The sequence below is a fragment of the Neopsephotus bourkii genome, unplaced genomic scaffold, assembly GCF_033783945.1.
Source record: "Neopsephotus bourkii isolate Nb327-2 ecotype Australia unplaced genomic scaffold, CSIRO-AGI_Nbou_v1 NB_1446, whole genome shotgun sequence".
In the NCBI taxonomy this organism is placed as follows: Eukaryota; Metazoa; Chordata; class Aves; order Psittaciformes; family Psittacidae; genus Neopsephotus; species Neopsephotus bourkii.
In genome coordinates, this window is record NW_026901923.1 from 98627 (window position 1) to 122384 (window position 23758).

General features: G+C 37.9%; 2 protein-coding genes across 3 annotated transcripts in view; both read left to right on the forward strand.

The window, feature by feature from the left end:
• CREG1 (cellular repressor of E1A stimulated genes 1) overlaps positions 1–23758 on the forward strand; it is a 54159-nt gene that overhangs the window by 14743 nt on the left and 15658 nt on the right. The window lies entirely within an intron of this gene.
• Positions 1–23758, forward strand: part of CD247 (CD247 molecule) — a 48698-nt gene that overhangs the window by 538 nt on the left and 24402 nt on the right. The gene's annotated exons all lie outside the window — the stretch shown is intronic.

A 23758-nucleotide genomic window follows, 5' to 3' on the forward strand; every position in this document is an offset into this window, starting at 1 on the left:
TAGTTAGGTAATATTAGAGCCATGCTGCTTCTGATGGCAATTCAGTTTGCACTAAATAACATACCCAGTATGCTGGAAACGCAATCATAGGTGATGAGAAAAAGAGTAGGGTCCTTCCTTTTGTGTCTCTGCCTTCATGCTTGTCCCTCCTAGAGCATAAAATGAAGTAACTTTTACCTTTGTATGTTTACTTGTGGTGGTGTGTACACTGGCCCTACTTGGGCTGAAAGTGAAGCAGCTTTGGTATGCACAAATCTTCACAAATTGTATTAATTTGGGGAGAGAGAGGAATGTACTTCTTGGTAGCTTAGTAGATCAAAAGAGCAGCAAAATTTACATCCAGGGAAGGCTTCAGCCAAGCTCTGAATTTGGAGAAGTCAGCCAATACTAGTAAGCCACTTTTGAGCATGTATTACAGCAAAATCCATTGGAAGAGCTTCCCCCACAATGTACGCCCTAACTGTACTTGACAAACACACTGTCCTTGCACTGAAGAGTTTTGGTGACTGAAAAGCTTTTTATTTGAAAGTTTTCTGGAGATTAGAGAAGAGTTTTGCAGCTGCTTGTTAATGCAAGGGGCCTCTGTCCCTTTCTGATACCGAAGTATCATACTTCTGATATTTATATTTTGTACATTTCTCTCTATCTATTAGATGCATATGAGGATATATAGGTATAGAAATTAGGTCAAAATGCATCTGCAAAAAACTTTTTAAGTTTTCTCTATTTTTAATCTGTCACAAGACATGAGTAGTTCAGGTTCTTATTTGTACATTTTAGCAGAAAACTTTTACTGAAAAATATCTAATAGCGTTTGCAGATGGGTAAAACTAGTGCTACAATCGTCTCTGGTGCAAAGCTTTTAGGGCTATTAACACTCGCAAAGAATACATGGGATCAAATTTTGAACAGGCTACCATGCCATTGATTTGGGGGTGGTTGCCTTGGATTAGGGGCAAAATATTTTCGATTGAATACTTGCAATAGTTTGAAGAATAGTAGTATTTAGCCTAAGAGTATAAGTAGAAGAATTGTAGCACGGAACTTGTGGAATTGTTGCTACATTATTGATGCAAAGTACATGGTAACAATAATACAAGATTGCCATGTATTTATTCAAAGATAAGACCAAACAGCTGAGCTGAAAAATTCATCTATGATCAGAAGCAATGATCTGCTGTTGCCTGGAGTGTTTCAAGCCTTTTTAGACTGAACTTTTTTTTTTGTGTGTTTTTTTTTTTTGTTTGTTTCTTTTGGGTTTTGTTTGTTTGTTTGTTTGCTTGCTTTTTAATAAGTAGTTCTAGGGATGGGCTACATCCCGACACAGATTTTGAGTTATTGACACCAGACTGCAAATTTCAGAATGCTCCAATTTGGCTTTTGAGCAGTTACAGAGGGAAGCCATATCCTACACGCTTTTAGTTTTCTGTTTCCCCTTCAAAGCTACAAAAGCGTACATCTGGAAGTTTAGCTGAGGTCCTCCTATAACCCCTCTGTTAAAAAGTGCACAAAAATAAATAAACTGAATTTCTGAACAGGTTACTTTATTAAACATGGTGTTCATTAAGACTTAGGAAGAATGCTATAACACTCCTATCCAAATATAATGATTAAAATGGCAAAAATCTTTCTACAGTTTACAGAGCTTTTGGTCTGAAGTACAACAGGCTTCAATAGCAATAAAATAGTACTGTGGGCAATACTGTAGAATAGCACCCTTTTTTTAAGGCTGATGAGATGACACTTTGATTTGTACAAAATATGCAACACACACATGTGCAAGGCTTCAGGGACAGCACTTCCCTGCTTTTCACTTCTTTACGAAATTACTTTTCTCAGAGCTGTCTGCTAAACAGAATTGAACAGTGTCCTGTTTTGAGCTAACTCTGTGGAAACTAAAACATGTCGGTCTTTGACAGGTGTTACTTGCGCAGCTTATCTTCACAATATTTTGCAGCTCTGCATAACTGTGTCTTCTGCCCATTGGGCGCCATGATACCAGAAGCCTTATTTTAATCACTTCATGGACTGGAAAATAAAATAGGTAATGGGTTTTAGGGTTCATGTGTTCCTTTTTGTCAGGTGACTAGCAAGTCCCCAAACTACAAAATTTGTGAGGTAGAAGTTGTTTATAAGCTTATCTGGGAAGTCCAAGCAAGTAAATACAGACTATTTTGGCTACCATCCCTATGACCTTGTGCTGTCTTAAGTTCTCATAGCTGAATTCTTGTTACACCTAGGGAGAAAAAAAAAAAAAACAACAAAAAACAAACACAGGCTTAATTTTACCTGTTTCATTTCCTTTTACTCCTGCCTGTCCATCATGGTTCATTAATAATTCATGGCAAAAACTATGAACTGGCACATTAGTGAATGGACCAAAATCTAGGCAATGTAGCCTTTCTTTGGAAAGGGACATCTGTTGTGCTCTTGCAGTGCTATGTTCTATACTCTAATGCTTGTTATAGAGTGTTTTCTATCTGAACCTTTCCAAGCAAAATTCCTAATGAGTGAAGTAACAAGTTAGTGATAACTCTTCCTTTTGGTTCTTCATGTACACTAGATGGGAAGTATTATATACAAAATAGAGAAAGCTATCTGAAAATATATTTCTGTTTACCCTGTGCAAGTGTCTCTTAAAGTAAGACTATGTAGATAAAAAGCCAAAGGGGGGGGGGGGAAATAGGAGGTTTGCTAGCAGGCTAAAGGGGACAAGAGCTTGATTTATGACCAAACATTGATGTGAGGAATGCTTTTGACACCCATGTTATTCACACAAACTTGAATTGTGACTAGCATAAGTAAACCCATAAGCAAGGAAAGAAAGATATAAAAGTTAATCATTTGTTTCTTAACTGTCTCCAAGCTGTAACTGATCTCCCTTTAAAAAAGGAAATAAATGTTGCAAAATTACAGATAACTATCAAATCCCCCTCTCCTCCTCCAATTCATCATACATTTGAATGTTTATATTTCATGTAGAACTGTAAGATACATCAGATATTCTGGCAGGAAAATAGAGTGTGTTTTTAGTGTGGCATTAATGGAAGATATAACTTCTTAAAAGTACTTAAAATATATATCCTGTTAAAGGTATCTACTTTGCCTGTGTGCCTGTGTACTCATAAGCATATTGCTCATTTTAACTGTTCCACTGATCTGATTTCAACAGCTAAATTAAAGTTTTGCTGCTGTTTATTTTTAGCATTAAGAAAAGAAATTATGGTATTCCTGAGTATGTGAAGAGATGGAATTTTACAGTTTGTTTTTGGTTTTGATTTTGGTTTTGGTGTTTGTTTTTTTTTAATTTGTACCATTGTATAATGTAATATTTTGAGATTGGCTTTCAGTTGTGCTCCTTTTAAAATAATACACAGTGTTTTTAGCTTTAAAAGCATGACAGTCTGAAACAGATTTTTTCAGGTAAGCAGTGAAAACATTGAACTCCAATTTGTCCTATGCAACTGATTTATAACCTCGTATATAACAGATAAAAAGTCATTTAGCCACATACTATGGTTTAGCCACATACTATGGATATATTAATCTTATATCAGTATTTGTGTAGTTCTTTCAGTCCTTTGACAATTCAGCTATTAAAGATAGAAGTGGAAACAGCTAGCTCCTAAGTCTGAGATCACAAGCACTGGTGTCTATGTTCTGTTTAGAGGATAGTAGCCTTTTTTTTTTTTTTTTTTACCATATAGATTGGAAATATTTGAATCCCTACTAGTTTCCTAGAAATAAGCCATCAAGTTCTGGAAGTCCTTAATGTATTTTGCTCTTAATACTTTGTCATACGCCTGTTAAGTCTTATGAGAAGAAGAGCAAGTTTGAGGTTTTCCATCATCATGTATTTTTTCTATGTTCCTTGCGTACATGTTGTGAAGCCTGATAAAATGCTGATACTAGTTGGCCTATCCCTTTCATGGGATGAAAGTAATGAAAACTACTATATCCCATCTTAGAGTAGCAGAACACTTTTAAATTTATTGTATTTTTAAACGAAGGATAGGCCATAAGAGCAACACAACTTTTTGAAAGGCCAGATAATACAGTGGCGAAATATATATCAAAATTTGAAGGAAGCTGGCAAGGAGAAAAGTTTGGAAAATTTTCAGCAAATGCTACCATAAACTGTAGTGGGACACACAGATGATGGCAAATTGCCAACTTGTTGTTTTGAGTTTCTTTTTTGGGGAGGGGTGGTGTGTTTGTGGTTGGTTTGATTGTTGGATTTTTTTTAAAGAAATCTCACCATATATGATTTACTTAAAATATAAGCTGTTGTCTTAGGTGAAGATCTTAACTTTCACCATAAATAAACTTTTCTAGTTTTCATGTCAAGTTTTCTAGCTTGTGAAGGGATCCTGGAAAATGCAAGCCTGCATGGCTCCAGAAATGGAAACCTGCTTGTTCACCCCAATTTCATGATGAGTTTGTTCCAGCTGGGAGCATGGGTATTTTTCATTCATTTCACTTAGAATGTTGTTGTCATCTGCATGACAGCCAAACCTGAAATAAGCAGAGACAAATCTTTATAAAAATGCTTCCAAAATATTTAATGAATAAGTATGTTAAATTTATTTCAGTTTCCCATGGTGTATATCTCCTCACAAAGCAACCTGAGGTTCATGAGGGGCAAAGGAAAAATGCTAAGTTGGTAACTATTAGATGGGTGAGAATAAACCCTCATACTTGCATGGACTATGCAAGTGGATTGAGGTTTTCCATGCAGACATCTGTATAGAGGAGCAGGGCCTGGACTAAGTAGATACTTTGTTTGCAAAACATTTATTTCTACTTGCTTAGTATAAAACTTCAGCTCAAACTAAAAATTAACATACCATAATTTATTGCTTATCAGATCAATTTGAAGCAAGAATTTTGTATAGTGTGACAATGTCACTTTTTAAAGACTCTCAGTAAATGTCATAATGTTAGATACTGCATGTTCCTACTTAGCAAATGTTTGTTTTGTCAATCAGGAATAGCTGAATGAGTGAATAGTTTCTCTTGAAAGTACATATAAATTGGATTCCTGGGTTGGGACCTTACAGATTGCCATATACATCAGAACTCTAAACCTTTGCAAAGAAAAAATTGACTCTTGCCATGTTATATATTACAGCCATATAATTACTACAATATGAGATAATTTTTTTGGTTGCATATCAGCAAACTTTAGAGAACACCAGATCTTTGGTCGGAGAAGTCATTTCTGTGTCTGTATGCTATGTTCTTGTGATTTACATTGTTTCCCATCGAGCCATAAAAAACTAATTGCAAGAAAGAAGTTTTATGGGAATTATGTGGAGACAACTCTCTCTTCTCTCTCCATGATGCATAGTATTGTCACTTTGGACTTTTACCTAAGTAAAGTAAGGTAATTTCAGCAGTGCTTTGTGCAAGCATGCAGGTACATTTCTGAAGGTTGAAAAAGTCAAGTCTTGCAAGTTGTTAAGAATCGTATTCTGAAGGAAGAAAGACAGGATACACAGAAAAAATGTTTTATAATTGGTATTTTGTAAAAAAGTCTACCTAAATTAAAGACAGTTTCTAAGACTGTGAAGCAATTCTGTGAATTACTCTGAGTATAATTGCTCTGTTCATAAAATGTCTCGTGGCAAATTAGTTCCTTTTGATAATTTCTTTTTTAAGAATGTTAGTTCAATTCTAAAGATTTTTTCCTAACAACTTGCTGCTGATATTCAGGATTCATTTGTTATTTTTTATTTTGTGGTTTAATACCTAAAGATATGATGCCTGACTAGGTGTGCAGAGGTGAACTCAGTCATCATAGGCTAGAATTGTAAGAAAAGATTTTTAAGAGAGGTGTTTGGGAGTGGTGCTATATAGAGTAAAGTAAGTATGGATTACCATGTGTGGTGAGTTTTTATAACTTTTCATATTTCTCAGGAAATGCAAAAAAATATTGCTATAATTAGTTCAGCACTGTTGGAATTTGAAGAGTTAAAAATGCAACAAAAGTAATTCATGTGATAATTAACTGACTTTGGAGGCTTATACTCATGAAAGATTTGATCTCTTTCTGTATTTTTGCTCCTCATTTACCTGTAACACTTTTCATTAGTAATAGGCTTGTAAATTCTTTGCATATATTTTGCTGGGGGGTTATTTTAGTGAAAAAAGTATAAGAAATCTTTGGAGGTGGTAAGCTTAAAGAGAATTGGGGAAAGTAAGAAAGATAAACTCACCACTTTCAACAACCACCCTCTGTTTTCTCCTTTTCCTGAGAAAGAAAGGGAGTAATATCCCATCACAAGTTGCCTAAAATTGAACTGATTAAACCGATGGATCTTTTAAATGTAAAACTGAGCATTCACATATTGTAAGTATGACTATACCCATGGACCAGAGAAGATAACCGAGGATGGTGCATCTGGATTTCAAGCAGAAGGTCAGATGCTGTTCCAGTTAAGTTCAAACATTATCATCTAATATATGCCATAAAGGCTTTCTGGAATTTAGCTTCTCACTTTAAGCATCTATATTAGAAAAAAAAAAAAAATCTCTAAATCTTTCAGTTGTTTATGTTTTCAGTAGGACCCACTCTCATTTCTATTTGAGTAGGAAGGTGATGAGAACTTTGCCTACACACGCATACCACACTGTAATGTGAGCAGAACCGTCCAGTGAACGATAATACCTGCAGCACAGTGCTGTAACCTGGCCCACAGGGGTCAAGGCACAGATGGGTGTCTGTGGACTGCCGATAAGCTGTAAAATACACTCACTTGAAAGCCCAAATGACTGCATGGAGCAATTGGTTTTCCATCCCCAATTTTGGCAGAGGGCTACTACTTTCTGCATCAAGCTCAATACAGTTAGTTGAGAATATGGATTTCTTTTCCCTTGCAAATTAGGAACAATTTTATTGAAAATAGCACAGTATTTTTCATTTTCTTTGTTCAGAAAGTTTGTGAGAGGACTTGAAGTAATTTATTTTCAGGCATCACCTTCCCAGATGATTAACAATGCTGTCTTAGATGGGATGTAAAATTCTGATGAAGACTGTTTGTAACTTCAAAATTATGGTTCATCCCCAGAAATCTGAAAGTAACTATAGATCTTCAGGGTTTTGGTTTTTTTTGGAAGATTTTTGCCTAAAATATACTGAAATATGAACAGTTATGCATACTGGGTTCATTACTTGACTGTTCCTGAGGATGTATTTTGATCACATCTCAAGTGTTTCTCCTTTACTCAAATGTTAAAAACCCCCAGGAGTCTCTCAAAATTACTTCTCTCTAGAAGAAACAGCTTCAATTTGCCTTGTTTTGAATTTTCTCTTAAATTTAAGATGTCTCTGGTGTTAATGTGAACTAGGAAGAACTGGAATTTTCTGTCTCCTGTTTGTTCGTACAGCTGAATTAATTTCTTTTCATCTGATAACTCAGATGTTATTTGAATACTTGCCTCAAAACTTGGCAATGCTATAGTGTATTTGTTGCTGCTGTTAGCTATGTCTCTTCTGACAGAAAAGTGTCAGCAGATTTTTCAGGCTTGAAACAATTTTGGTTTTTTGTAACTATCTTAAAGAAGTTATATATGAACCTTCAGCCCTATCTTACTGTTACATCTTTTCCAAGGTGTTTTTATCTGATTCTACCTTTCTCAGCTGCAGAGTAGTAGCTAAGGGGTTTGCCCCCTTTCTGTCTTGCTGTTCTTTTCACCTCTTGGGCTAATTGTTAGACATTGGATCTATTTGTTAGACATGATGGCTTTAGTAGAATAAATATCAGATTTGCAATAGAGCTGAAAGAGGCACAACTTTCTGCAAAACTTCAAGATTTTAATTTCATCTCCACCCCCCTTGTTTTCCATTGGGGTAAACCAAACCCTTCCAAAATATTTTTGTTAGGTGCTAAACAAAGTCTGTGAGCAGTGTGTGTTCAGCGTTTGGGAAGAAGGAAACCCAGATTCAACTCCTTATCCTGTCTGACACGGAGCAGGAGCTTGAATGGGACTCCCACATGCGAAACCATTCAAGAGATGCTGGTTTTGATGAGAAATTCCAATGGGAGCTTAGAAATACTCCCTAATGGATGTACCATCAGGATTTGTACTGGGTAGTGTTCCTGATCCGCTGAATAAACCTATTAAAATATATATAGAGATCAATTTCAGTTGCAATATTTTATAGTCAGTTTAATTCTTTGCGGTCAAGAATGGAGTATGTGTATCTAAAGGTTTCCACCCTTGTAAAAAATGTTGTGTTCTCTTTGGTATTGGCTGTATTTTGGCAGAACCATAATCCCTAGGCAGGCTCCTGGGAGTGAGAATGTCTGCAAGGTGGGTTATAGAGGTGGTACTGTTCTCTTATGCATGGGAATGTAAAAATACCATCAATAGAAGTAGTAATAATGTCTGTTTGCATATTGATGATTCTGCCTGTTGTGGCTGACTTACTGTGTAACCTTTAAAAAGCCACTGGAATGTATGTAGGCTTTCCAATAAACCACAGCCATAATTTAATCAAGATGGGCCACTGTGTTTGCTGTTTTTAACTGTAAATTGCTTATCTAGTTGTTGATATACAGATAACACAAAGTGTTAACACATTTGTCCTGAAAACGATATAATATTTCAGTGTTTGGTTAATCAACAAAAAGGTTTATGTGCACACATACATGATGGTGTTTTGAAAACTGAGATCTATCAAGTATCCTTTAGATCCTCCAGTATAATGTATTTCATATATAGGAAATTGAAATAGTGGCTGTGTCTTATTTGCTGCTATATTCACAGTGACTGCTTACAAGACAGCCTTTGCTTGCATTGAGAAAATGGCCAACCTTTTTCCTTCCCTCTCTTTAAAAAAAGTCTTTATTATTCTTGATTAAATTGAACTGATGAAAGTAACAAAAAAGTAAAATCTCAGTTATGGACACACTGCTAGTCTTCCTGAAGTGGAGAGAGAGAGAAAAATAATGTCCTGTAACAAAGTGCATCTTATTTCACACTTACAAACATCTTAAGCTTTTTAAAAAAATGTGCTATAGAGATGAAAAACATTTATTGTGCTTCATGCAGCACATTCATGTTGTCATTGCTGATGCCAGTACAGCTGTTAACATGATGGTGCTTAAGATGGTTGGTGACCAAGTGTTATTGTTTAAAGACAGCAGTATAGGGATGGCAAATATATGTGAACAATTATAGTTGCTTTTTACTCCCACAAGAACACCTGTGCTAGGAGCTGATTACTGTAATGTCTAAATAGCTGATTTAAACTAATTACAACATACATTAGTTTTAACAGAAATAGTTATTGCTATTTCAGTAGATGTTGAATTTCAGCTCTCAGCTGTCTGTCTTTCTATAACTGCGTGCTACTTTTCTCACAGGTAGCTCCTGGTTACTGAGGACTTGCCCTGTGCATTAACTATTAACCAGATATCAAGGCAAGGGCTTCCTTTGGGGATTGACTGCAGTTTATTTGCTCCTTATGTGGAATCTCTGTTGCCTCAGGCACCGAATAGAGCACCTTGGTCTTGAACTCCCTGGTCTTTGGCTTCTGAGAAGTTGCTTAAGGGGGGCTATACTTCAGCAGAGCTTTTATTCAGGGTGTTTTGGCTTATACAGGGCTTATATAGGCTTATACAGGGTTTATACACGTCTGCAATGTGACTTAGAAAATGCTCATTGCTTGGCACTTACCTGTTATCTGTGTCATATGTGAGAATGAGTGTGGGAGTGAGCTTTCCTGAAAGCTATTTCAGATTTTTTTTTTCCCAAAGCCTTTCAGTCTTGGGGTCTTGAGCTCATAGGGGATGAAGAAAAGTGTGAAATATTTGGCAGTAGAGCCCTGAAGTGGCACGCTGAATGAAGTTTACATATAGCTCATCAAAACATTGCTTCTTCAATGCATGTATGTAGTATGTAAAAGAGCACCACTTGTGTATTTGTGCAGAGATTTGAGATAGGTGATGACTGCTGTCTAAAACATGCTGGGAGGAGAGAAGATGAGTTGAAAATGAGAGTGTATGCTATGAAAAATAGTATAAACTGATAGCTGAATTACTTCAGGGGCATCAGCAGAAGGATTCACACCATCCAAATAACTTTGGCATAGATTATTCTTGGGGCAAAGGGGATTCTTACTTGGGAGCAGTTTGCTGAGTTCATGGAAAGGACTTTTTCAGATGGCTGGCTGTAGGAGCAAAAGACAGTTTGCCAAGGAGACCTTTCTCTGTCCTCTGTTCTTATTTACATATTTGAGAGGCATAATAATAGATAACAAGAATACCCAATGTTTAATCAAGCATGTTACAGACGTATTTATGCCATGTAAATTGATAGTTAGATACAAACACAGATGCTATTCATGTTGCATAAACATATGTGCAGAGAGCAGGACAAAAAGGCTTGGATGTGTTTGTAGGCATGTGTTACAAGCAGATCTGTGCAAACCAGTAAGTTCATCTGTGATGTTTGGTATATCAGCATGAAAATGTGTTTCACTTCTATTACTGAAGCCATTTTTAAATGTGTATTTAATAAGGATCAAAGATGATCTTTAGCAAGTGTTTTGTTTACTGCTGTATGCATGTATATTAAAGTTACAAAATTTACTGATAGACTTCCAGCTTTTATCAGATAAACAGCAGTTTTCTGTAAGTGAAGTTCTACTTCTACTGAAGGTTCCAAGCATTGGAAGAGGTTTCCCAGGAAAGTGGTGGAACCACCGTCCCTGGAAGTGTTCAAAAACCGTGTAGATGAAGCTTGGTGATACGGTTTTGTACCACTTGGCAATCCTGGGGTAATGGTTTGACTTGATAATCTTAAGAGGTCTTTTTCAACCTAGTTGATTCTATGATTCTCCAAGTGGACCACTGCTGATGGGTGGATTATATGGAATTGTGGAAGGATAGAGACCTCAGTGTTGTGTTGTTCAGTGTGCGAGATGTCGCCTTCGTACCCAGCATCATGTATTGGAAACTGTGTGAGTGTTGCACCCTGTGCATGAAATTAGTCTAGGTTGGCTGCACCACGGTTTTGACCATTATTAGTGGCTCAACAAGTATGTGTTTATAATATAAATGGGAAACTTCCTAAAAGCCTCACTGTCAAAGCACACAGAAAGAAGCTGCTGTGCAAATCAGTCAAGCTATGCAGCAAAATCACCTTTTTGCTAGCTGCCATTGCAGTGTAGCCAACACATTTTGATCTTGCAGTGTAGACAGGACTGTGAATTGTGTTTTCACATTGTCCCTGAATTGTGAGATAGCCTTCAGTTTTGGTTGGTCTGTAACATGATTTGGGAATGTGTCTGACACTATCCACACTGCAGAATGAACTGTGTTCCTGGCAGGGCTCACAGCTATCTCATGAGCGCCTTTTCCACCCCCAGTGTAGTCTTAGTTTTTAATATTTTAATGAATCAGCTCTTGCTACCAATCACAGGACTTTCATTAATAATTTCTTAGATATTTGAAGTGCTTCATAAGCATTAATATGCCCTCGCACTACTCTTCTAAAGTGGAATGTTCCAGTAATTTCTATTCTAATGGGGTGAATCAAGGCACAGAATTGCCTTTGAGAAAGTCTCTGGGAACGACAGGACTAGAACTGCCAATTTACTGTAGCCATTAGCTGTAGTATGTTTCGTTGTCTGAATTCATGATGGACCAATATAATGGAAGACTAGCCTAGGGCAGGCAAGAAACTATTTATACAAAAATATATTTTAGGACCCTTGATTATGAGTTTTTTTGGCCAAAGCAAGGGGAATTTGTTTCATGTTGCTATTTGTGAACAAAACCAATGATATAAATAGAAACCATGTTAAGAAAGGTATCTCCACACGAGCTGTTGCAACCAAAATGAAAAGATAAATGCAGTGCTAAAGCTTTTAGTAGGTGAGTTGTAAGATAATCTACATATCTTTACAACCCCCAAATTAATAAACAAAATCATCAACCAAAGTAAGATCTGCTATACAGAAGGTAAGTACCATGTCCAGCATGCAGAGGCACAGACATAGCAGTATGACATAGAACATAGTTAAAATCTATTCAGTGTTAAAATCTATTCAGTGTTTCATCATTAATGTGCTACAAAAGCAATCTAACAGGAGCTTGGGGATGCTGAAAGGTGACTAAACAGAAGAGTCCAAAAGGACAAGTGCAAAGAAACGTGGAGATACGGAGTGAACAAGGTTCATCAGTTAGTGTTTAGGTTAACGTAGAAAGGTCACTGGGAAAGAGAATTCTTACCTGATATCAGATACAAGGTTGTTAAAGATACAATACTGGTTGTTAACAAGCATATTTGTATGATAGTACCCTTGTTACTGAGACTACTACAGATTTGTTGGAAACCACAGGAGTAAGGCAGCAGGATTTCTCTTAAGCAATCACCTGTTGGTAATGGAAAAGATAAAGTTGGCTTTTCTTTGGAAGAGCTGGACATCACCTGCTGACATTTGAATGAGGTCAAGAGGAAAAAAAAACCCCACCATGAATGTGTTCTTCTGTAGTAAAATGACAGATTCTTGTGTTATGGCCAGAAGGGAAATCTCTTTGCTTTGAGTCTGTTTTTCTCTTGAAATGTCAGTACTGTAACTGCTGTATTAAATGAAAGGCTTCAGTTGAAGGGAAGCATGTCAATCCACCTTCTTGATTTATTTCTAATTTTTGGCAACATTTTAATAGAGAAGTACATTTTGTTTCAATCAAAATTCATATGAAGAGCAGAAATAAGGTCTTGGGTTCCCAGGCACTTACTATGAGACCAGATAATGCGTCAACCCAGATGTCCTAGGATTAGTGTTGGGTAGTCAACCCTCAGGAAGGTTGCTACTGGTCTTTGCAAAGCAGGAGGATGAGAAACTTTTGACTACCTCAAAATGTCGGCATCTGTAACTGAAAAGGTATGCGAAAACTTAAAACAGCAAAGGTGTCCCAGGGTGTTGAAAAGGAGCAGGGAGAGTAAGAGGCAGAGGAGCCACTATAAAATTTCTCCCAGCACAGAGGCTGAAAACGTTTTGAATTCTTCTCCGTTAGACTTGCCAGGTTAAGTTGATGGGAAGAACCAGGGGGGATTTCAGGAAAGCTCTGTGTGGGTGCAGAACCTGAAAACACAGTAAGGTCACAGTCTTCAAAGTCATACAACGAATAAGTTCAATAATGTCATGGGGTCTGGAGTTGTGATATTCATTTCCCTCTTATGCAGGGAAAACATAGTGCCTTTCTATGCTGGGTGTCATGTGATGCTGTCACATACCTTTACTGCTTGCACTGGTTTTGAATCCAGGACTGTCATTGATCTGCCTTGTGAATTTCAGACAGCCACTTGCCTCTTTCTGTGCCTATGCCCCTTACCAGCCTTCGTTACTTGTTTACTTGGATTCTGATTGTGTAGCACCTCATACAGTCCAGAAATTAATGCACTAAATGAAGCCAAGATTAAACAGAAGCACAAGTCTTTGCAGGAGTGAAGTAATCTTGCAGCCTTTTGGGGACAACTCTTGTATTTAATCAGATACACCTGTAATACTGCAAACATTATCATCAAGCCCTGTGGTGATTGAGGGCTGGGACTGGCAAGACTATTTAATGATTTATGATAGAATTCAAGCCTTGCTGTTATTTTATGGGCACTGAACACTCATCAATGAGCAAAACACCACCACTATATTAAAGCAGGTTGCTATTGGGATTGTCATGTGAATATAAACTGAACACAAAGCCAAGTATATCTGTCAAAAATCTCTAGGTAATTGAAAGCAAGAGAGCCCAAAACATTTGTGGTTTGGGTTTGGGTTTTGGCTTAAATGTTCTGTGTATCTCCAGAGACAGTGTTGTTTTTTAGTAAGAGTATCTTAGAAACCAGTTCTCTCCCACTGCTGACTTGTTTAGGACCATGCAGGTGTTTCAACACTGAGGCTGACTTCTTTTTTTTTTTTTGCATTTTTTTTTTGTATTTTGTGCACAGCCTCAGAAAACCAAAGTTTCAGGCTGCTTTCCCCTCAACTCAGCAGAAAATGCTAGCACTGCTGATCTCTGTGACAGAGCAATGGGTGACAAACTGCCTTGTCATTTCAATCAAAGCCACCCACACTTGTCATTGTATTTATCCAGGATTAAACTGTTCATTACACACCAGTCTGGGCTGCCCCGGAATAACTGTTTTTTCTTAATCTCTTGTCATAACTGTCGTAGGTCGGAGGAGGGAATGAAGGCACCTGCTGAGTGAAGTGACAGCTTTATTCTAGGAGCTGAGGACGCGGCTGAAAGAAGAAACAAATGGGGGCATGAATTACGGGGTGTGCAGTTCAGAAAGATAATGCATTTTGTAGAATTAAGAGTTCGTTTAAAAGAAATTACACCACAGTTCTCATTTCCTCCTGCTTGCTACATACCCTACTTTTTGCATGTGTTTTTCTATGTTCCTCTTGTTTCCTTCTCCCACAAGAACGTGCTTTTTAAGTTTCTGTGTTTTGGTGGGGGTTTTTAAGAGACTTTGCAGTTTTAATTAGAATATATCCAAAAAAAAAAACTCGTTAACAATTCTTGTGCCAGTTTTTGGTTTAAAATGCAAATATGTAATATGATGTAGACCCAGCTAGTATAATCCATTTCACATTGTAACAGCACAACTCAAAGGCATCTTTTATATTTAATTTTGTCTTGTTATCCCACTGAGACAGTTATCTTGTCCCTTGCCTCTGGATTGTAAACTTATTTGTCTTCATCTTGTCTCAATAGTGTAAGGGTAATACAGTTCAATGTGTTCTCTCTAGGAAGTAGGAATCTTGTGTTGAGTCTGATACTGATATGCTTTTCCTCCCACTTACCCTACAGTTAAGTGGAAATAAGGATTTATTGATTTTTTTGTTTGTTTTTCAAGTAGTACCATGGTATTTGTGGTAAAAACCCAGCCACACTCCTGGGAGACAGCTATACCCTGAGTAGCTAAGGGAGACAAGAATAATTAGATTTTTATTCCCCCCACCACCACTGCAATAAAATATCTGTATTTGAGTAATTTGAATAAATATTCTACACTAGACTTTTTGATTAGTTAAAGCTTAGTAGAGGTTAATTAGACCTTTGCATTTTCATAGTATGTTTAAGTGATGGATATAGTGCACATGTGTGGTTTATAACTTAAACCACCTAAAATCTGGCAATACTGCCAACTATTTGTTGCTGCTGGATAACTGTCAATGACCCAGACTCAGCATGTGCATAACTCAGCATGATTATGTTTTTGGCATGTTGGACATACCTCCTCCCCATGCAGTGTGCAAATGCTTTGGGATCTCCTGGGAAAGGACAAACCAGGGCTGTGGAAAACTTTCCTGCTGTGTAGGTGTCCTGCAAGAAAACAGGTCCAGGGGACACCCAGAAGAACTAAGGAGAGCTGTGTGCCAAGAAAAATCATCACATTCCCTCTCTTTTACCAGGAGAGAGCTTGTGAGAACTGTTAGGGAAGAAGCAAAGGAGAACAGAATAACCCCAAGGATTTATAGTCTGGTTGTTAAGAAAAGGGAAGCAGAATTCACCCTACATGAAGGGAGGTGGGATAGTTCTGAGATACAATGGGTGTCATCAGGTCATTAAATTTGTTTATAAGGTAGCAGCAGATTAAACTTTTGGCCTCATACTGGAGAGCTTGGACCTAGATCCCTAGATCCCCTAGACTAGGATGAATAAGCGCAGTGAGACCTTGATGGTAGAATCAGGTCTTCTGTTGTTACATGGGATTATGTGGTTACCAATGCCCCGTTTTGACTTTGAATGTTACTGGATAGTTTAAAACTGAAGCCTCCCTGCCCCACATACATCTTTTCTGTAAGGTGTATGCAGAGTGAGGAGAAAGGGAAAGTTGATAAGGGGGGGAAGAACAAAGTAAATGCTCTGTAAAAGGTTAAACTAGCAGAGACAGCCAAGGTGGGAACAAAAAGGAAAGCTTCAGAGGATAAACAGCAAAGCATAAGATTAAGGGGAGAATTTTACATATGGTGGTCCTGTATTATCCTCTTTGTGTTAGAAATTATCCTGGGAAGCCAAGCTGTGTTTCAGAGAGAAGATGCAATTCAAACACTGCTTTGTGACCTCTAAGGCAAAGGTAGAAATGACCTTCCTAAAGTTTTGCTTGTAAGTACTTAGGTTTGAATAAACACTCATATTGTCTATCTAAGCTTTCCACACCAAAACAAACCAGGGTTAGTTTTCCTTCTTTTTATCACTTTCTGTCCTCAGGTATTTCAGTTACTCATGCATTGGTTGTCTGTAAATAATCCTTAATGTTCCTCCACTGACTGAACTCAGTCCTGCAAAAAAAGTATTTACATGGTTCTGTTTATTAGAGAACTGTCAATGTGCCATATTTTTGTAAAGTATCCTGTTCTTGTGGTTTTGTTTACTTTTTAAAGCAATCTAATTATTTATGTAGCACCATAGCCTATCTGAATTTGCTTGTACCTTGTCAATAATCTTTTGCATCCTGCCTCTAAGGACTTCTTTTTCCTGCCCTTCTGTAGCAGGTACACAAGTCCTAGCTGTGTATGTAGCTTTAGGAGTTCCTGAATGCTTATGAATGGTCACCTGCACTGTTTCTTCTTGACCTCACTGCAGTCTCTGTTTTTCTTTTCTGAAATTTGCAGACATGCTGATGAACTAGGAAACTTTTCTGCAGTGGGAAGGGGTTTACTGGCGAAGAAGTTGCCCATAAGACATAGACGGAAGAAAGTATTGGTCACACGCTTTTCAGTAAACATCCTTTAGTGTCAGAGCATCACCAGGTTGTGATTCCCGAGCACAGCCTGGGCAGTGGAACATATGTAGCTGCACCACAGGGACTGAAGACAAGCAGAAGAAAAATGCACATAGAGTCAGAAAGATGATGACTTCTGTGAACTCTTGTGTTTCTATGTGTGAGGCTGACTCTCACAGAATCTGCTGTTGTCTTTTGTTGTAAACAGTAGCATGCACCTGAGCTTGTGCTTGCCAGGCAGAACTCAGCCACTGAAAAGTCAGGTTTGACTTTCTGATGAACCAGTCAGGCCAAGTCTGCTGACTGGTCCCTAGTCTTTTTGATTAGACGCTGGTGTGTGTTCTGTGCAAGAGAGATGGTATATATCCCAGGGAAGATTCTGGGTGACTAACCAGAGAAGCTTTAAAATAAAAACTATTTCCTTGGCATTCAGTCGCTGAATTTTCTTCATCTGAAACTCCATAGACTAAATTCATGTATAATTATTGTGAATTAAACTGATAAATGCTGACCTTTAAATACAAGTATAGCAAAGAGATGTTACTGAATCATACCAGGACAAGAAATCCCAAAATAGTGAGACTTTAAACTCTTTTGTGGAGATAACTAAAAATCTTTTCTGTTTTGATTTCCAACATTCCACCTCAAGAGAGTTTTCTTACAGCAGACAAAAGTTTCTTTAATTTAGAAAGGACACAGTGTTTGATATTTAAAAAAAGACTTAACGAGAATTAAAAATGAAATATCACATGAAAATGGACCTGGTTTTATTTCTACTTCTGATATGTCAGGAAACCCAACCAAAAACAATAACCCCCCCCCCAAAAAAAAAAAAAAGTTTGGTTTTAATTATTGAGAAAGAAAACGCTTATAAGTTGTGATCTGCTCTAACTCCATTGATAAAAGTTAGTGGCATGAAGTATTAAAACTGTATTTTTGCCACTCTTTAGTGCAATGAAAATTGCAGTGTTAGCAATGAAAATAATTGTTATTTATAGCATGTTGATCAATGTAGCTGGAACTTCTTAGCATGCAAACTCAACTAACAGTTCGGGGCACCAGGAGGACTGAATTTTCATCACTAGAGTGACTTAGAGCACACATACTATTTTCTTCAAAGTACATGGGTACAAAATAACTCGCTTTTCAGCTTTTAGGGGTGGGTTATTGGGTTCATCTCAGGGTTGGAAAGGAAGTTCAACCAGGGCTTCAGTTCGCTGCTTTGAAGAGGGTGTAATCAGGCTCTGGGCAGTTACTTCTCTTTTAGCATAAATGAACACAAGAAGTATGAAATTTCACACATTCTTGTTTTTGCAAAGAAAAATGTTCTTGTAGTAACATGGTATAAATTCCTAGTGTAACATGTACTCATAACTGAAGGTTTTAGAAGCAATAGAAAGTGGAGGAATAATGTGTAAATTTTTAAAAATAAAAGTTATTAAAATCTTTTTTATCTACTCTCCCAATAACAAGTTAGTCTTCTTTGTTAGAAGCATTAATAGGTTATACTTTATATAGTTTATGTACTTTATCTTCTTGTTTCCTGGTGCTTTTAATTAACTTTTAATGTCTGAGGCTCAGCTACCTGTCAAGGCAGTTTTAGGCTAGCATAGTGCCATACTGTGAAGGAGAGACACAACAGAAACTTTGGTTTTGGCTTACTGATTACCTTCTTAGCTTCTGTGACTGGTGACTGGGCTAGAACAAGTACACAAAAGTTGAGAATAGTATAAGCAAGCTCTTAGTGAAGGAAGCAAACAGTTGAATTTTTAGCTCATCTCTATGAAGTTAAAATACCAAACACAACTCTCTAAAGTACCACAGAAACTCTAGTAGCCTAAGATACCACATACTTTCATTTATTAACTTGGTTTTTGTTAGCTTCTGAAGAATACATTTCTGACCAGTCATTAACTTCTTACCTGTCTCTCTCTGAGATAATTCTTCTTCAAGCCTTGGCTGCTGGGGTTCGTGTGATTGCCTGTATCTTTTAGATGTTTTCTTAAATTTTTCTGAATTTCTTAATGACAGAAAAACTTTGAAGTATGGACAGAAAGAAAACAGGAAGCTTCTCTCTGTCATGATTGCTGGTATGAATGTAGCATTTTTGATTGCCTATGGTAATGCATGTCCACTTAATAGGTTATTGAAATACGTAATAGTGAATAGGGCTAGCACACAGGTATGAGTACCGATATGTGTGTTTTAAGCATCAGCATTGTCCCTGACACAGTCTAGTTGGCACTCCAGCAGCACTGGCAAAGCCTAAATTCTGTGCAAGAAAACATCATGCTCTTATCTAGAAAACTACAGATTTTGGCAGGCAGAACAGCCTGGTCTTTCTTCATCAGCTGCATTCTTCCCGTGTGCCTTGAGTGTTAGCTGTCCCATGTCTATACTGGCATGTTCACGGATGCTTCCTGAGCTGGAAGCAGGGCTTCCCCACTGGTAGGGGTGATTACTACTAGCAAGAACAGGACAGAAAACGCTGAACAGATTAAATACTTTAACATTGTGCTGTTTTGTCTATATTGCTTAGGTCTCTTCCTTTTAGATACAGGAGTCAAATTATACACGAATCTGTAGTTCCTCTCCACTCAAGTGGAAAATATATTATTGCCTCGTTTTATGAACCCAATTAAAGCTGCTTACTCTTCTTTTACATAGCTGCTTTCTGACTTTCTCCTGCTGTTATCCAGCTTATTTCCTTTCCCCAAACTCCTTCCACTCCTCTCTTACCAGACACTGATGTAAAAAGAGGCAAAAGTGACGCAGCAGTAAAGCCAGGCTGTGTGAATGCGAAAGGTGGTTTCATGCTAGTGACATTCTTCCTGTGAAGCCAAGAGGGGAAGGGACCCTGAAGAAGTAAACTCCTAAGGAGGTGGGAGCCCCGTGCTGAGACTCATTTCAAAGGTGATGCATCTTCCTCTGTGCTACAGTCCCTGTTACCCTTCTAAGAGGAGGTGGGGAGGATCTCCTACAATCAGGCAAAGCAGGGCAGGCTGCTCCCCTCATTACTGAACCTTTTTTTCCTTTCGCATATGTGTTGGCCTGACTGAAAGTCACTGGTGTTACACAAGTGACTTGTTCAGCTGAGCATCTTCCCTGCTCTGGTCTATAACCCAGCAATGAGAAGAGAGGTGTGCGGTGAGTGTATGTAGGCATATCTCTGTATATGCGCATACCTGGATACAACACATGCTCCTCATATAAGTATATATATGAGTGTATATATATATATATATATATCTATGCACATACACCCTTGGTATTGCATGTATGTTTATATAAGAGGGAAAGACTGCAAATTTTACATCAAAGTGAGAGCAAATTGCAATGGGTGAACCAAAAAACTGATAGGCTGCTTACTTAAACTGCATAGTATCTCTGATTTAGCCAAGTCCTACTGCTCTGGAAGATGGCACTGGAGCAGAATCCTATCACACCTCTGTATTTCTTTCAGTGTATCTGTCACTGTCTTATCAATAGTTACCTCAGGAGCAGAATGCTCTGAGGCAACATAAATGCAAAATAATGAGGAAATGGTAAAACCACTGTTGTTGAATTGAAGATACGTATCAGAAATTCAAGAGATTTTATTTTGATTGTTTCATCTCCATCACATGTTTGAAAATAAGTGGTTTAATGTTTTTGAATAAGCTTAAAATCTTCAAATATAAATGATATTTTGTGATGCTTTTTTATTTCTGACTGTAGCTAATACCAGAATTTCCAAAATACCACAGCTCTGGGAGCGGTGCTGTATTTTGTGGTTACCCAGAATTTGTATTTCTTATGAGAAAGATATTAGTCTAACCTTGTAAGACTTGAATTTAAACTTGTGGATGTTTATTGTGACTTTTGAATGACAGAGGCTGCATTTTATTGCTTGCTCATGTCCAAGAAAGCCAGCACAGCACAAACAGGCCTTTTTTTTGTCCTTTGACATAGTAACTTGACTTATTTTTCCCTAACTCTACAAAGTCAGTTACTCAGCTTGAAACCTTCCAATTGCTCATTATGAAGGAGCTGGATTTGGCAAAAAATATTCAGAAAACTCATGTTGCTATTCTGCGTGCCTTATATAAAAGAGAGGGAGAGTTTTTGTACCAGTGGTTACTCTCTAGAGTATGTGCATTTCTTTTTCCCTGTGGCAGTTTCATTTTTACATTCCAAAGTCAAAGCTGTCTTCTCAAAAGAGATCTGTATTTTGCGTTTAAAAAAAAAAAAGAAAAAGAAAAAAACAGCCTTGTAGCCTTCACTTTCTGTCTTAGCCTGTCAGGCAGCATTTACACTCGTGCTGCCCTGTTGCGCCCTGAGTCTGGCTGTGCAGCACAAGATCGTTCAGCATGGTTTTCTTCTGGGATGTGCTGAGACTTCAGGCAGCAGACATGAGATGTTGAGGCATTCAGGTGTCTGCTGAGCATTCTAGGCATGTCTCATATCACAGATGAATGCAACAACAACTATGAAGATGGCCACATTTTGGAAACAAACCAGCCACCCCTTGCTTAGAAGAAAAAAGTGTATGTGTGTGTAAGATTGTGTCACATACATATTGCCTTCAGGGTGTGAAAAGGGCCTTCTTTGAAGCCACATGTTTTAAAAGAAAACCAGTCCCTGCATGTGCTCTGTACAGTGCAGTGGGCTTGGTGCTTTGCCTTGTGTTTGTCTGGTTGAAAACCTGTGTAGTCTTTCTCCAGGGTCTGACACTTCGCAGAGGTGGTATGTTGATCCCAGATGTTACTGCTGCTGCTTGTGTCAGTGGTGTTGCCTGCCTAATCATTCATGGTGTTTCTCAGAGAATCTCTTGCTTGCTCCTTAAAGTCTCAGTTTTGGGAAAAGGATGCCTGTGACCCAGATTTAGGGAAAATACTGTGTTAGTGTTGCCCTGTTTTAGTCAAGCACTTTTTTTCCCCTCCTGTAAAAAGACACTGAAGAACCATGAAATTACAAAGCCCTCTCCTACGCTTACTTTATTTTGAGGTAACAATTTCTAGTTTGGTTACATACAGCAGCTTTTAGCTACTTTGAGCAAGTGCTGTCTCAGATACACTTGGTATTGCCTGTGTTTGCTAACGAAAGTCTCAGATGTGTGTTTGCTGGCGCGGGTGTGTAGGGGGGTAGATTCATATCTAAGAAGGGAAGCATGATGTCTTGCTTTGAGGCTTCAAAGGGGCTAGGGTGTGTGTGAGTGAGAGACCATGATCTCTGTTTTGTCACTGTAGCTTATAAGTGAAAGGGACTCAGTGGGCTTGAATGTTGTGGTTGCTGTCAGACAAGCATGTGTGGCCCTCCATGATTCTCTTGGAGCATGGAAGCAAATCTGTGTAAAAAGGATATTCAAGCCATTTCATAATCAGCTTCATAGCCAGGTCTTGGAAATACTGTAAGGGCTGCCAGAAATCAGTTGTTTTGTGCAAGGAAGAAAGGTTGGAGAAAATGAAAAAAAACCAAAAAAAAAAAAAAAAAACAAACAAAAAAAACCCAAAACAAACCATGACCTTACTGATATTAACCTGATCCACGAGACAAAGAAGATGGAGATTTCTGTAAGCGACATCCAGCCTGTGTTGTGACAATGGAGCACAGCCACAGCAGATTGTGGAGTGGTGGAGGTGAGTTCCCTCCCTCACTGACCACACGTTGTCAGAGAAAAGCAAACCACTAAAGTCACAGGCAATCTGCTGGGCAAACAGTTCCCAAGGAGTTCTCAAAATGGCCTGGCTGGCCTAATACTGGCATCAAGCAGGGGGACTGCCAGGGAAAGTGGCTTTCTCTGGTAAATGATGTTTTTCTGAGGCTGTGCAGGGTTGCAGCAGCAAGGGGTTGCAGCAAGAAAACACATTTGGTTTTCTGAAAAAAGCTCTGATTTGTATGGTCTGTTCTGAAACACAGATCTGATCCTCTCATCAAAGTACAGCATATCTGGAATATAAAAGAAGGGCAAAGAGAAGTCATAGTATCTATAATATACAGTATCTAGGGAAAGAAGCTTATTAATGTTAACAAATTCTGATAAAAGGATGATGAGTGGAAACTGTAATGTAGAGGTGAGGAAGTTGGATAGGTATGAAAAATTAGATTCATCTGCCTGCAAAGGATAATAAAGTAGTCATTCTCTACTTAACTATGGCTATAAAGTTATTATTAAAACCAGCCTGGAGAGTGTCTAGTGTGCAGTGCCAAGAGGTGCAGCAAGTGTAAAAGGGAGCCCTTGCCTGAATGTCATGGCTGTATGCTTTCTGTTGCTCTGAACTGTGCTGGTCAGTGCTACATGTCATTAAACTGCAAGTACTTTTTCCTGCTTACAAGTCCTATTTTTCTAACTTTTTGCAGTACAGGGTAATTTTAAAGAATATGAGAAACACGGAACATTCTGTAGGCAACTGTAGGAAATAATTTAACAAAGTCACTTTAATGGTTTTTTGTTCTTTCCCACCATTAAGATTGCACAAAATGCACTTTGCAGACTTTTGACAAGTCCTCTGGAACTTTATGCATCAGTTGTTTGGGTAGGATCTCTCTGATTTCAACACATTATATTTACCTCAACACTTGTTTCATAGATTTCTATTCCTGACCATTCATTATATAGTTATTTATAGGTTATAAATTATTTTTTTAAATAAAGTCAGACATGATTTTGCTGAAACTGCAAGGGTGCCTCTCTTCTGATGTAGTGTGTCACATCTGCGATTTGAGGAACTCAGATAAAAATGACTGGAGTGTAATGCTAAATTATTTATCATCTTGCAAGCAACAAGCTGAAAAGAGTCCTTTTGCTTTTACACTTCTGCTCAATAATAAAAATAAATTTTATGAATGAAAATAAGTATATAAATTTTGCTTTGTCAGTTACAAAGTAATCACTGAACAGATGGCTGTACAGTTTTTCCATGAGACTTTTGGTGTCATCAGCCACACTAGAATAAGCACAAAACCTTTCTCTGATAATTAGTAGCGTCTGTCAGTATTTCTGGAAGTCAGAAGAGTTCGCAAGTTGACC